This window comes from Lepisosteus platostomus, chromosome 5 (genome assembly GCF_059453375.1).
Source record: "Lepisosteus platostomus isolate fLepPlt1 chromosome 5, fLepPlt1.hap1, whole genome shotgun sequence".
NCBI classification, from domain to species: Eukaryota; Metazoa; Chordata; class Actinopteri; order Semionotiformes; family Lepisosteidae; genus Lepisosteus; species Lepisosteus platostomus.
Genome location: NC_142615.1, coordinates 35,366,446 through 35,380,289, shown reverse-complemented (window position 1 = coordinate 35,380,289; position 13,844 = coordinate 35,366,446). Strand labels below are relative to the sequence as shown.

Here is a 13,844-nt window from a genome sequence, read left to right as displayed (position 1 = left end):
AGTGGCAAGTATCCCTGCCTGTCACGTGGGAGACCGGGGTTCGATTCCCCGACGGGGAGTAGCTTTTCTTTCACTTCCTTAGAGAAATGACTGCCTTTCACTTCTCTGTTTTCTTTCACAGCGTCGTGCACCTTTTCATTGCTCTCGCTTTCAGAGCCTCCGCACGGCACACGACTCGACATCAGGAAGCACATTGAAGTGAAAGCAGGAAGCGCTGCGACATGCACTGTGCAGATCCCGCCACACTAAGAGGTGAGTGGGTCTGTTCGATGCACAAAGAACGCTTTGAGAAGCGTCAAAGGCAAGTCATTCCGAGTTGGTCGTTTGTGTTTTCCGTTCAGACGCGAAATGCTGAAATGATCTCTCGGCTCCTCGGTTGTCATTTCTGCTCCGTAAAGGAATCACAGCACGCGTCGGCTTCCAGCACGGTGGGTCGGGACACGATGCCGGGGGTCGGAGAGAGCGATGTCTTCCTCGTTAGTATAGGACCTGTCACCTGTCCCCACCTGTCACGCGGGAGACTGGGGTACATCAGGACGCGCATTGAAGTGAAAGCAGGATGCGCTGTGACATGCACTGTGCAGATCCCGCCACACTAAGAGGTGAGTGGGTCTGTTCGATCACAGCGCTAGACGAATCCCCAATCCCCTTTTGTGCCTGGCGACAGAAGATTTCTGTTTCCGCCCGGTTTCGAACCGGGGACCTTTCGCGTGTGAGGCAAATGTGATAACCACTACACTACGGAAACAGTGGTAAGACATGCCCAGCGGCCCAGCGCTGAACTTCGCCAATGCGATTCAGCTGCTTCCAGTGCCTTTATTGGAGTGCGCTGATGGACCGTGCTCTCTCTCCAGAGACCAGCACGCCTGTCATGGACGGAGCAGGAAAGGCGGCGCCACATTCTACAGCCCTCTCCACGCAATCGACGAAATCGGGCTACTGAAGTGGAGAAAATCGCCTCTCCAGAAAGTGCAAATATCATCTTGGAGACTATAAATCCTATTGCCGAAGGTCAGCCCTGTCTACCAGAGTAACCCTTCTGCAGCGATGATCAGCTCGTCTCACACGCGAGAAGTTTCGGCTGGAAACAAGCTCCCCCTCTTCTCGCACGTTTTGCACGTTCGAGTAGTTTTAATGCGGCTCCTTCGTACACGGTGCTGATCTTTTGGAAAGCAGGTGGCAAAACTGACACGTTCCCATACCGGGAGTCGAACCCGGGCTGTTTGGGTGAAAACCAGGAATCCTAACCGCTAAACCATATGGGAGCACACAGCCCTGCTGTTCCGGGCATCATGCAAGCAAACTACATAAATATGAGAACACGCAAGAGAGTTGTCACTCAGAGTGTCGAAGGGTCGATGTATACTGGGGCTCAGTTGAAATGCAACGTCAGGACTTTTCCGAATTATGTCTGTTGTACTTGCAGGTCCTGCGCTGCTTTTGAGCCGACAGAGCTTGTCCTGGTCTGTCGGCACAGCCCAATTGCAAATGATCGGCTCCGGTTACAGAAGAAACGTGCATTTGGTACTGTTGTAACAGAAGGAATAAGGTTCTTGATCCCAAGATGAAGTAAAACAGATGAGTTTATTGCATGCAAGGAACAATAAAGCCGAAGTCTTGTTTCCCGCATGAAACAACAAAACCGAAGTATTGTTCGATGTGCCGGTACAAACTTTTAGGTTATATAGTCCTTGCTTGCTGCTTCAGACGTCATTCAATGTTATGGTAAGGGGGGGGGTCATGGTATTTGGCCAGTTAAGAGGCCCAAATGGTCAGTTTAAGATTATGCCCCCAGGGGGTTCCTTGTTCGCATCTGGAATCCTTATCAGTTAACCCCCTTTCCTGCCATAAACCCCTGTTGCTTAGAAGTCTAATTTTCAGGCAGAACTGACTTAAGTTAAGCCTTTTTACATCTTATCTCTTACTTCATTCCCCCCTTATAAAATATGGCATACGTCAGGACTGCCTATTTTTACACATACAATGTCAGGGCAGATCTTTCCTTTTTAGATGTACAGGCATGCATTACCATGACATTGTGTGTTCCACAGTTACAACAAGATGTTATTGATGTTTTTGTACAAGTGATAGTTACAATTATACATATAAAACAACCCTAATCCTACAAATACATAAAGTCCTACTCCAGGACCCAAACGCAGACCTCAGCCATGTGGAGATCTATCGTCAGGATCTTGGAACAGCAATACTGACCCAACTCCGATTATAATTTTTTGGCTTATAGATATGCCAACACCCGGAATGTATTGATACCATATCCCCAGAAATGCTCCTCAGGCCTAACAAGCACACTGTTGGTCTTAGGAAACATCAGACACAGAAACGGTAACAACATCCTTCTTTCTGTTCACTCAGTCTCTGGTGCCGTGGGTCGGTGAAAGTGCGATACGCGGATCCAGCGATCTCATCCTGTCACTCAGATGGCACAGTCAGTAGTTGGTGGCACTTGATATGGTCCCTCCCAGCAGGATTGCAACGTCTGGCAGGGTATCTCTTGTTCACCTACACCCACTCGCCAGGTATCCGGTCGTGTCTCCCCTCTACTGGAGGTCCCCAAGCGTCCGGCACCTGTTCACGAGCCCTGTGCACTGCTTCAGTTAACAAACCTAAAATACTTTAATAGAGAGTTAGTTAATTCATCAGTGCGTTAGCCAAACTTGGCCTCCAGGGAGTTTCTTTGGCTGCCCGTGATGATCTCAAATGGGCTCAGTCTCACAGTTCTGTTTGCTCCAGCCCGCAAACCCCACAGGACTGCAGGTAGAGCATCTACCCACGGTGTTCCTTCAGTTGATACTTCCTTAGTTGGTCTTTCAGACTGTGGGTGATGGGTGCAATGTGACTTCTAACTTACCCCTAGTGAGGCAATTACAGCCTGGCACACCTTCCCAGTGTAGTATGCCCCTAGATCAGTATCCAAGGGGAAGGGCAGTCCGTACCACGGGATCATCTTTGTCATACACTTGGGTATGTGCCAGCCCACATCCCATCATTATACAACCCCACATTTTTACACATTTGTTCTAACCACTATTAAACATCTATTAAAGCCCTCAACCTGAATTCTCCCCTTTCCCCAATAGAGGTTTCACAGGGGTCTCAGACTCCCGCTCTCCCAGTGCCGCTCGTCTGGCATCTGCATCTGCATGGTTGTTACCTTGAGTTACTGGAATTCTTTATTTATTGTGTTATTTACACCTTACTCAAGCTGCTTCTGTCGGCAGCTGTAAAACTACAAATCAGTTCAGAGACAAGCCCAGTATTCTTAACTGGAGTCCCTGCCGTTGTGAGAGAATCCTATTTCTCCATAGCCATCCAGAATTGTGGCCTACATGCAACAAATACATACATTATATACATATACAGTAACCCTTTGTCCACACTTACATATAAAGGAATGGTTGATCCATCTGAGGAAACCCCAGTCTCAGCACCTGTAAGAGCGCTTGTTTCAAATTATTACAGGCGGCTTTTGCTGCTGGAACCAAGGCAATCTTGTCCTTGTACTGCACTCCCCCCTTAAGCAGATCTGTTAAAAGTTGTGCTCACCCCGTAAAAACATTGCACCCTGGCCCTGTTAAAATTCCACAATGCTCGACACAAAAGGGCCTTATTATAACTGCTTAATATTAGACACTCTAAAGCTGAAGCAACTCAGACTTGTGGGTTTCCTCGTCAGGGGAAGAACTCAGAATAAGTAAACAGATCTTCTCACAAAACGTTATTCTCCCCAGTCTTGATTCTAAACCTACAGCGTTTCAGCATGTCTGGTTTCGAGACATTCGAAAAAATCCAAATTGTTTCCACTATTGCAACTAATTGTATAAAAATACAAACACTGTTTATCTAACTACTTTTACGTCCACCTGTAGTGTACTTATACGTTTCAGACGCTCTTATATTTTCCAATCTCCTTACAGATGCAGCCATTCAAAGTGCGCGGTACAGACACGTACCGGAGGTAATTGGCTACGGCGTCGTGCATCGTGACGCGCGATGACGCAAAATACCGCGGTATGTGATTGGTTGACCGACAGGGGCACTCGTGGTCCGTTGGTCTGTCGTAGAAAGACTTACTGTAAACGTCTTTACTGTGCCCGTTGTAGATATTGAATTTTACCACTGAAGGGAAATCTTAGTAGCTGAGCATAAAAAGAATAGGAGCATACTGTAACACGTGTGAAGGCCATAAACGATATTAATTTTGGAACATAAACATACAGTATATAGCTGGTCTTGGTACTTTAAAGAAAAAAATACACACCAGTATTCCATTTCTCCCTAAACATTGTAAACTTCGAAGTCTTTAACTAACGTGATACCGGAGTCAACAAGCATACTTTTAGAATTTGATTAAAAGGGAATATAATATGGAATCACGTATCTCAAGAATTTAATAACGGTATGATTATATCCATGTACTGCGACAGGGCTCTGTAGGGCTGTTTCGCCTACATGTTCATGCGAGCTGTCTTGTAGCCCACTGGTCTAGGTGCGTGACTACCAACTGGCAGGTTGTGTGTTCAAATCCAGCTGTTGCTGGACTTTTCATTTTTATTTATTTTTTAATCACGTAACATAAACATATTACCGTATGCAAACTGTACTGTATACAGTATGAATATGTATATTTAATGTCTTAACTGTGCCCATTTAAGTATTAAATATTCATATCTAATTTTACCACTGAAGGGAAATATTATTACATGGGGATTCAGTTGTCTGAAAAAACGCGTTTATTTCGGGCTGAAAAACACGTTTTGAAAAGTGTGCTGTTACTGCCCCATAACTTACATGGGGTTGACCAAACTTGCAGAAACATGTTTATTTCTGCTGAGAAACACGTTTTGACCCTTTCTGCACACTGGGGTTAAGAGCTGAGTGTGTGGGCTCTTCTGAGCATAAAAAGAATAGGAGCATACTGTAACGCGTGTGAAGGCCATAAACGATATTAATTTTGGAACATAAACATACAGTATATGGCTGGTCTCGGTACTTTAAAGAAAAAAATACACACCAGTATTCCATTTCTTCCTAAACATTGTAAGCTTCGAAGTCTTTAACTAACGCGATACCGGAGTCAACAAGCATACTTTTAGAATTTGATTAAAAGGGAATATAATATGGAATCGCGTATCTCAAGAAATTAATAACAATATAATTATATTCATGTTGCAAAAGAACTGCAACGGACATAAAAACTCCCTTGCTTTTAACAGAGCATTCCATAATTTCTAACTACGAAAATGCCAGGTGAAAGGATTTGTAAACATATTTTGTTAAAGCAAGTCAGTTTTTTCCGCAACACATAAAATACATTTTTCCAAGAAAGTTTAGCCTTTGTCACTAATGAAACCACTAAATAAAGACATAAATATAGAAATCTTAAGATTTGTTTTATTTAATGTTGGTAGCAGGATGAACTGTCAGAGTGTATATTTTGTCGCAGAGTTGCTGCAAGATGTTAACAGTGAAAAAGGTATTTAGAAATGAGTTATTTCAAGATGAAAAAGAAAACATACACGAAACATGGTTTCATTATGACCAGAATCGGTCTTGAGATATTTTTTACTTGATTTACAGTATTTGAAAGGTATGTCTTAACACCGATACTACAGTGCTTAAGTACTGCTCACGTATATGTTTCTAGGTTTATATTATGCATTTCATACGGTCAAATTACTTTTTGAGCAACTAATAAGAAGCGCGAAACGGTATGTGTTTTAGTTTCGTTTTGTGCTGGGACCCGTGGATTGATTAGAGATATCAAGTACATACAAGTCATTTTTTAAATGTTGTAGTTCGTCTTGAAAAAATGTTACGAGTACATCATCTATCAACAATTACACAGGTTCTGTTTCCATATTGGGGATTTTGGTTACGTAATATTATTTTCTAGATTTCACGTTGTGAGTATATGATTTGGGCAAACAGAGCCGCAAAGAAGTACATTATTGGTTGTTGTTTTTTTTTTTGCAGTTTTATCTAGAACAAGCGATGCTTAAACCTTTGTCTGATTCTTGTGAAACTATCCACACGACAGTTACAGTACCTAGGAGTTGACTTCAGTGATGTCATTGATGGGATGTTTCTAATAATCCATCCTCTGTAAAACGTCTTCTCTAGTTGTCCTGCATATGTATTCGCTAATGAAGCTGTGTGTTCTGAACCTGGATCTCTACATTTCTGTATGAACCAGCTTAGAGGGCTAAAGACAGCTTGTGTTTAAATTGAGTGTAAGGCAATTTATGCTTCTAAAGTCATGGTCAGCATTTATTTTTGTACTGTGCTGTAAACTTGTTCTGTTAAAGTCACATTATTTTATAGCGTTTTTATAGCGTTATCAAATCCAGTGGCGCTGTGTGTTAGTTTCCTGACTCCCATGTCACATGGTCTGTGATTGAAACCTGTAAAACCGGTTTAATTCGTCACAGCCAGCACTCTTCAGGTGTGAGGGTCTTCTGCTCAGAATGAAACGCTAAAATGTTTGTGTATATTCTAATGGTAGTGGGGGCAGGGTGTGTGGGAACAGGTTTGGTTGAAATTGCATTGGAGATCTATGTTCTTCACACCTGAAACATTTTCTCTGAAAGCATTTTCTTCTCAGTTTAACCGATGTTGTTACAGCATGTTACAGTTTACTATTATTAACCATATTAATTTTAAGTGCTTAATGTAAAATCTTGTAAAAATATATTTTCATTGTTCAAATATACATTAAGTCTGACTATCATATAATAAGTTAAATACAAAACTAAAGAAAAAATAGGGTTAAATATAATTCAAAATATTTTGCTAACAATGTTAACTGTTGATGAATAATAAAATGTATTAACTAAGGAGAAGGATGGCACAGTTGTTAGTATGTTTTTTGTTTTGTTTCTTTTTCATAAATACAACAGTAGTACCTGATGTCTCAGTGGCTTTCAAAATTAAATTATGCATGCAAACCTGTGAACTAGAAAGATAACTAAGATATCCATCCATTATATTCCATAATATCCATGAAATATATGGCGCTGAAATATGTGTGACGCAGTGGTGGCCTGACACGGTGAGGTGCCCTGGCAGCTGTATGATGCAGTGGTGGCCTGGCACGGTGAGGTGCGCTGGCAGCTGTGTGATGCAGTGGTGGTAGGGTATGTAGAGGTGTCGTGCGAGGCATGCTTTTTGCACGCATGAAGTAAATCCCACGATCGCTTTTGAACTTGGACAAAGTACTTCCAAAGGAGCGCTATGCGCAAAGATTTAACAAGCTCAACCCCCGCCGACGATTTGTTGTGAAGAAGCAGAACATTCAAGTTTCACAGACAGAAGCAGCACGCCAGCACAGCCAACATTAAAACGGAGGGCACACTACGATTTGCATTGACACAAAAGTGATCTGGGCAGACGTCGTTCCCTGCATAATGCAAAAAGTGGCAAAGCGCTTTTGGGTTGAGAGGACGCAAGAAGGTTTTTGTTTTGTGCCTTGATGTCAAGCTCAGAAAGTATCTTTAAACACTTTGCTTAGTTTCTCGAGAGACTGCCAAAAAGCAGTTCCCTCCCTTTCGTCTGAAGCCAGCTGAAAGGGGGTCTTGACAGAAGCACCTGGCAGCGGTGGGATTCGAACCCACGCCCCTGAAGAGACTGGAGCCTTAATCCAGTGCCTTAGACCGCTCAGCCACACTACCCGCTGTGTGTTGTCTCTTTGTATCATTACTTGCCTGGAGGAAGCCGGGTGGGTTTTGCTCTTGTCGCCCGACTTAGAGGCGTTATGACCGTGGAACTGACTGCACCTGCTTTTTCTGAGATGCTTCCCCTCTCATGGCGAGATCTCGACTTCTTTAACACCTCTGGATAAAGATCTTCTGTGGAGCAGGTTTCAGACCTCTGCGTACAGCACCCTTGATGTCATTTTATTTTTACAGCAGCCGCATCCGGAAAGTTGTGTCTTTTACGTTTTATTTGAACAACAAAACTACATACAATACAAACAAGAGCACATATAACGTATCAAGAAAACCATCAAGGGCACATGCTATAATACAATTACACTTTATGAAAAACGATTACACAAAGGTATTCGGGTTTGCTTGAACCTTTAAAAAAAAGTGATCTGAAACTACCCAGTTTACAATCTCTGAGGTAGTTGTCACTAAACTCGGACGTGATGTGCCACACATGTGCCGTGTGCCTTTACTTTTGTAAAAAACTGGTATCGGGAAAATTAAAGTCGAAACCCAAAACAGTAACATATTTAAGAGTAAATGCCTCCTAATAGCGAGCAAGTGCTCCTAGTTAGTAAAGTTGTTTGTGTCCCTGCCTGTCACGCGGGAAACCGGGGTTTGATTACCGACGGGGAGACAGCTAGTTTTTTTATGATCAGATTCCAGTCTTTAATGCTGTGTGTGAGAGTTTACGTAACTTTCCTTTTCTCACATTTTCTGACGACTATTCCGAAGGAGCGCCCTGTCAACTCCTAATACTTTTCAAAAATCTGCCTGCATGTTTGATTAGTTTTGTTTTACTTAGAAAAAGTTCAATATCGATCATAACTAATGAAAATTATGATCAGAAACAAAAACAAAATGTTGAAGATGCAACTCGATCTTGAATCAGAGCTGGGTGACATGGGCTTCTGTTCTGATATGGTTGTATGAGAAACAGGAGGAATCTCTTCTCTCCTATGGAGCATGAGCTGAATCAGGAATGAGACATGTCATATATCAACGCATGACCTACATCGTAAAACTAAAACTAAAATAAAAACTAACATTAACTTATCAGAGACATCCATTTATATACAAACAAGAGACAGACAAAGCAATAATTCTACATTAACTTGTCCTGCACTGATCAGACTAATTGAAATGGTCTGATTCAGAGCCTGTGCAGCTTGTGCTAATACAACAACGCCAGTATTGAACCCTCAGCACCATACTGACTACTGAGCACAAGTTCAGCTGCTCTCCAGCTTTGTTACGCATGTTTTTTTATTGCAAATGGAGCTGATCTCCAGACAGTACAGTGTTAGTCAGCAGCCTCTACTAGTAATACATCGCCCCTGTCCAAAATCTCTAGGTAAAAAAAAACACATTTTATACATTTGTCTGTTTAAAGATATAATCTCTTTAAAAAAGACAAAGGGTTTGTGTGTCAATTGTTTCGAATTAATTTTTAACGCAAAGAAAAGTAGTTTTCTTCAAAGAAATCACACATTTGTCGCAACCTCCATACTATACTTCTCTCTTGTAGTATTAAAGCATTTTGATTTAAACTGAACAATATATTAAATGTTTCATCTATACACTTACGATTAACATAGGCAGCCTTGAACGGATTGTGGAAATCAAATATACAGATGGATTCAGAGTGTGCTTTCCAACTTTTGTGTAACATTTTCCTTTGATAGGGCGGAGTTGTTTTTAAAATCTGGATTAAATAAAAAGGAGTGACGTCAGTGTAAAACAGCTTTCCTTCATGGGGAACAACAGTTGTGTTCCATATTTCTAATTATTTTGGTTTCAAGATAGCAATTTAGTATGAAACATAAAAGCCAGCTGGATAAATCTGTTACACGTCATTTACAATGGTCTTTCAACTAATAGCCCGTGCAGGGATCAAACCCCAACTGTTGTTGCGAGTTGCATAAGGCTCTGCAACATGCAGATGAGAAACTAACCTCCGCTTCTTCATTATATACACAGTGAGCTATATTTGCGAGCCTACTGCCCCCTGCGGGCTCTGTATTTGATTGCGGTACAAGACCGGCCGTGGAGGTAAAGTGAGACGGGTGTGTACATTAAAAGGCTCATAGCGTCCCTGGGAAGGCTCAAACCACCACCCTTTTTGTTAACAACCGAGCCACAAAGACTCATGTACAGCTTAACACTCCTCGGTCTCAGTGAAAGTGATACACTCCGTAAAATTTCTGGAGAATCATTTGTCAATTTCCCTACGGGATTAATAAAGTATTATCTATCTCTCTTAAAGGAAAATCGCCAACAGTGGCCGATATCTATTAGAGTTTTTTTTCATTCTATACTGCAATTTCTGAAGGGTACAGGCTTGGGGAATTGGACCTTATGGTGAAGGCTGCGGGCTCAGCAGCAGCAGAACCTGATCAGTATTGGTTGACTCCGATATACTTTGACAACTTAACTTCTGTTAAGTGATTAACCATGCGACCAATGCTCTTCCAATAGCCTGCCACCTGTGGAGACTGAAAGTGCTCAAATGAAATGTACAGAACAGAGGGTGCAGTCTAAAAGAGACATTAGATTTAGAAAATGATTTAACTCTGAGCAGAAGAGTGAGGGAAGATCATTTTCCGAGTCCTCAGGTAGGTTCTCCCATGGGTTTAGATGTCTCCAATATATGTGATCTTACTGACCAAGCTTTAGAACCAGAGACTCAAGGAAGGCAGGTGGAGATATATCCTATGGATTGTGGGGGTGGTGGAGGAGGAGACAATTAAAGCAAAAGGGGGGGAGGCCTGTATAGTAGGTGTCACCTACTGAATGATTGTAGCCAGAACTTTAAGTCTCCCCTGGTCCTACTTAAGTATGGCTCTTAATATTGTGTCCATAAATGTGAGAAGCATTCGCTCCAAGTTAAGGGCAAGGAATATACTATAATTTGTGAGGAAGGTAAATGCTGATATTGTGTTGTTACAGGAGTGTGGGTTACCCTTTAAAAACTGCTATAAGGATATGGAAGAACTGGGGACATTGGGCCCATCAATCTGGAGTGGGTCCAAAGAAAATAAATCTGATGGTATAGCTGTTCTAATTAAAAATAAGATGGTAGAGGTACGTCAGCACCTTGTAGTGAAACCAGGGAGAGCACTGGTGGTGTATCTGGGTTTCATGAATGTCTAATTTAAACTCTTAAATATATATTGTCTGAGTTGCTCACATGACAGATATGTCCTAATTCAGGAACTGAGTATATTTATTGGGATGGGAACCAGTGGTTTTAGCTGGGGATTTTAATTCTCTTTTAGAAAGAGAAGGCAGAATGAGGGGCGAGAGACGGGTCCAATTTGATAAATCATCAATATTATTGCAAACACAATGTAAAGATTTTAAACTGAAAGATGGCTTCAAACTTCATAGTCAGGGGAGGGCAGGTTTCACACGGCACTAGTCTAATGGGACCCAAGCCTCACACATTTTGTTTTGATATGTGATTTTACTTGCACGACCGCAGGCCTAACCCCTGTTTTTTTTCTCTGACCATTGTCTGCTGTCATGTACAATTTCTATTCCAACAGCTGTTACTGTGGGGAAGGGTGTGTGGAAGCTTGATATTTTGCTTCTGGAAGGTGAGGAAGTGACGCACAGGTTCAGGGAAAGATATAAGGAATGGCGGTCTTTGTATGACCTGTTTGGCACAAGAGCACAGTGGCCAACCCCCTCTGACCCCCAGCTTCTCTCCCTGTCTGTGTGTCTCATGGAATTAGAAAGACTACAAGCTGTGCAAACTTCCAAATCTTTAACATCATTTCAAGGGTGTATGATAGATCATTCACAAGATCAAATGGCTGTTTATTATTGTAAGAACTGTAGTTCACTACTGTTCTTTTTATTCTTTTGCATGCATTATACAGCCGTTAAGTGCATTTAGAACCTAAGAGATATCCAACTGATTAACCTGTCTGATGAATGTTAAATGGGTTGTGACTTTTGGCAAAGTTTTTTGCAACATTATTTGTTTCATGAATACCATTCATCTCTATAACAACTTTCCTGTACCCTGAACATATGTTTTAAATTGCTTGATCCCATTTGGTGCAACCTTTCCGTTGTACTCGTAATGTGTTGTTTGCATTAGGAGTGTGTTAAATAAGCAGAAAAGAAGCCCGTTTCTTCTACTGCTTTTGATCTTATACAGTGGTCAGAATCTCTCATCCAAAAGCTGATGAGTGGGAGGGGGGGAAATTAGTGCGTAAAAAAACATTAAAGAGCATAAGGGTTTTCATCACATGGACTTGTTTGACTGTTTAGGATTAATGTTTCGGTGCCAGATCAATTAAAGGACAACAACCAGAAACACTGGTTCTCAGACTGAACGCATTCTCCTTCAATAATCTTTTTTACCAACAGGTGAGTGGAGTTGCCATGGGCACCAGAATGGGACCCAGCTATGCCAATATCTTTGTTGGCTGGGTAGAAGAACGCTTCTTCGCTTCCTACACTGGCTATGTCCCTGACCTCTACAAGCGATATATTGATGACTGCGTCAGTGCCGCCACATGCTCCAACGATCAGCTTAAGTGCTTCCTGCACCATTTCACCAACTTCCACCTGTCCCTCAAATATATGGTTAACATATCTTCCACTACTCTTCCGTTTCTGGACATCAACTTCTCCATCAACTACCCCAGACTCTCCACTTCTGTTTATTACAAACCCACGGATTCACACAGCTATCTCTTGTTTTCACCCCAAACATACTAAAAATTCTCTCCCTTTTTCACAGTTCCTTCGGCTACAACAAATATGCAGCAACGACATCGACTTCCAGAATCAAACCCTCAAAATCTACTCCTTTTTCATCAACAGAGGATACCCCAGCAGTGTTATTGACAGGGCCTTTGCCCGAGCCAAAAACACCCCTCGGACCATCAACCCAATCAGGAACTCCCACCATAACAACCGCATTCCTTTGGTGCTTCCCTAACACACTTCCTATCCCCAGGACTGTTAACGACAACTTTTCCATCCTACAGGATGATTCCTCCATTGGGGCCCTCTTTTCTGACCGCCCCATCATCTCATATCGCCAATCACCTAATCTGCGCAACCTTCGTGTTCACAGCTCCCTTGACCGCTCTCAGCAACCATCCACACCAGGTACTTTCCCCTGCAACAGAGCTCGCTGTATCGCCTGCAAGTACACATCCAACACCACACTCATTCAAGGCCCCTCAGGACAATTCTGGATCACCCAGATGGCATCTTGTACCTCCAGCAACCTTATTTACTGTATCTCTTGCATTAAATGCCCAGTTTCTCTCTATATTGGAGAAACAGGAATGAGACTTGGAGACCGCTTCAGAGAACATGTCAGGGCTGTGAAGATTGAAGATCTCTCCAAAAACCATTGTTTCTCATTTCACCTCTGATGGCCATGACCACTCTAATCTCTCCGTCTGTGTTCTCAAAGATGGTTTTCTGAACTCATACATTAGAAAGACTACCGAAACCAAACTTATCCTGCAGCTAGGAACACACCTTCCCCCTTCTCTAAACAACAGACTACTATTCTACTAAATTTTCTCCATTCATTGGAAGTTGTATTTCACACCTCTCAACACCTATTCTGACTTCACACCTCTTGATTGCCCTCTCTTTCTGTCCCCTGCTCCCATCTCTCACTCCTCCTCCCTCCCAGCCTTTGTTCTCCCACTACATTACCTTTGCCTACTGCCTTCTCTCTCTCACACCTGAAGAAGGCTCCACAGCCGAAACATTGTTTTCTCTCTTCTTTTTTTTTCAGCATGGAATAAACCTATTACTTGTTCCTAAACAACCGGAAACAATATCTTCGGACTTTCCAGAGCTGTAAGTAGTCATTCCAAGTTTATTAACTTGTCTCTGTGCTTGTATGTACTCTTCAATAGCCACTGATGTTATTTACAGCAACTATTTTTTAAAATAAATTAGCATTTTTTTGGACTTCCTTTAAAGAATTGGCACATTTGGCAGAGCAGTGGCTCTGTGGCTAAGGATCTGCACCTGTGGCTGGAAGGTTGCTGGTTTACATCCCACAGTCGGCAGAGGAATCCTACTGTCACGGACGTCCAAAGGGACTCACCGTGGGGAGCAGGAGAGCGGAAA

At 42.3% G+C, this 13,844-nt stretch overlaps 2 non-coding genes across 2 annotated transcripts; both read right to left on the bottom strand.

Annotated features, from left to right (window-relative positions):
* Positions 1–675: 675 nt before the first annotated feature.
* Positions 676–748, bottom strand: trnav-cac (transfer RNA valine (anticodon CAC)). The gene has a single exon. It is a non-coding gene; the product is annotated as a tRNA-Val (tRNA).
* Positions 749–7,609: 6,861 nt separating this feature from the next.
* trnal-aag (transfer RNA leucine (anticodon AAG)) lies at positions 7,610–7,691 on the bottom strand. The gene has a single exon. It is a non-coding gene; the product is annotated as a tRNA-Leu (tRNA).
* Positions 7,692–13,844: the final 6,153 nt, after the last annotated feature.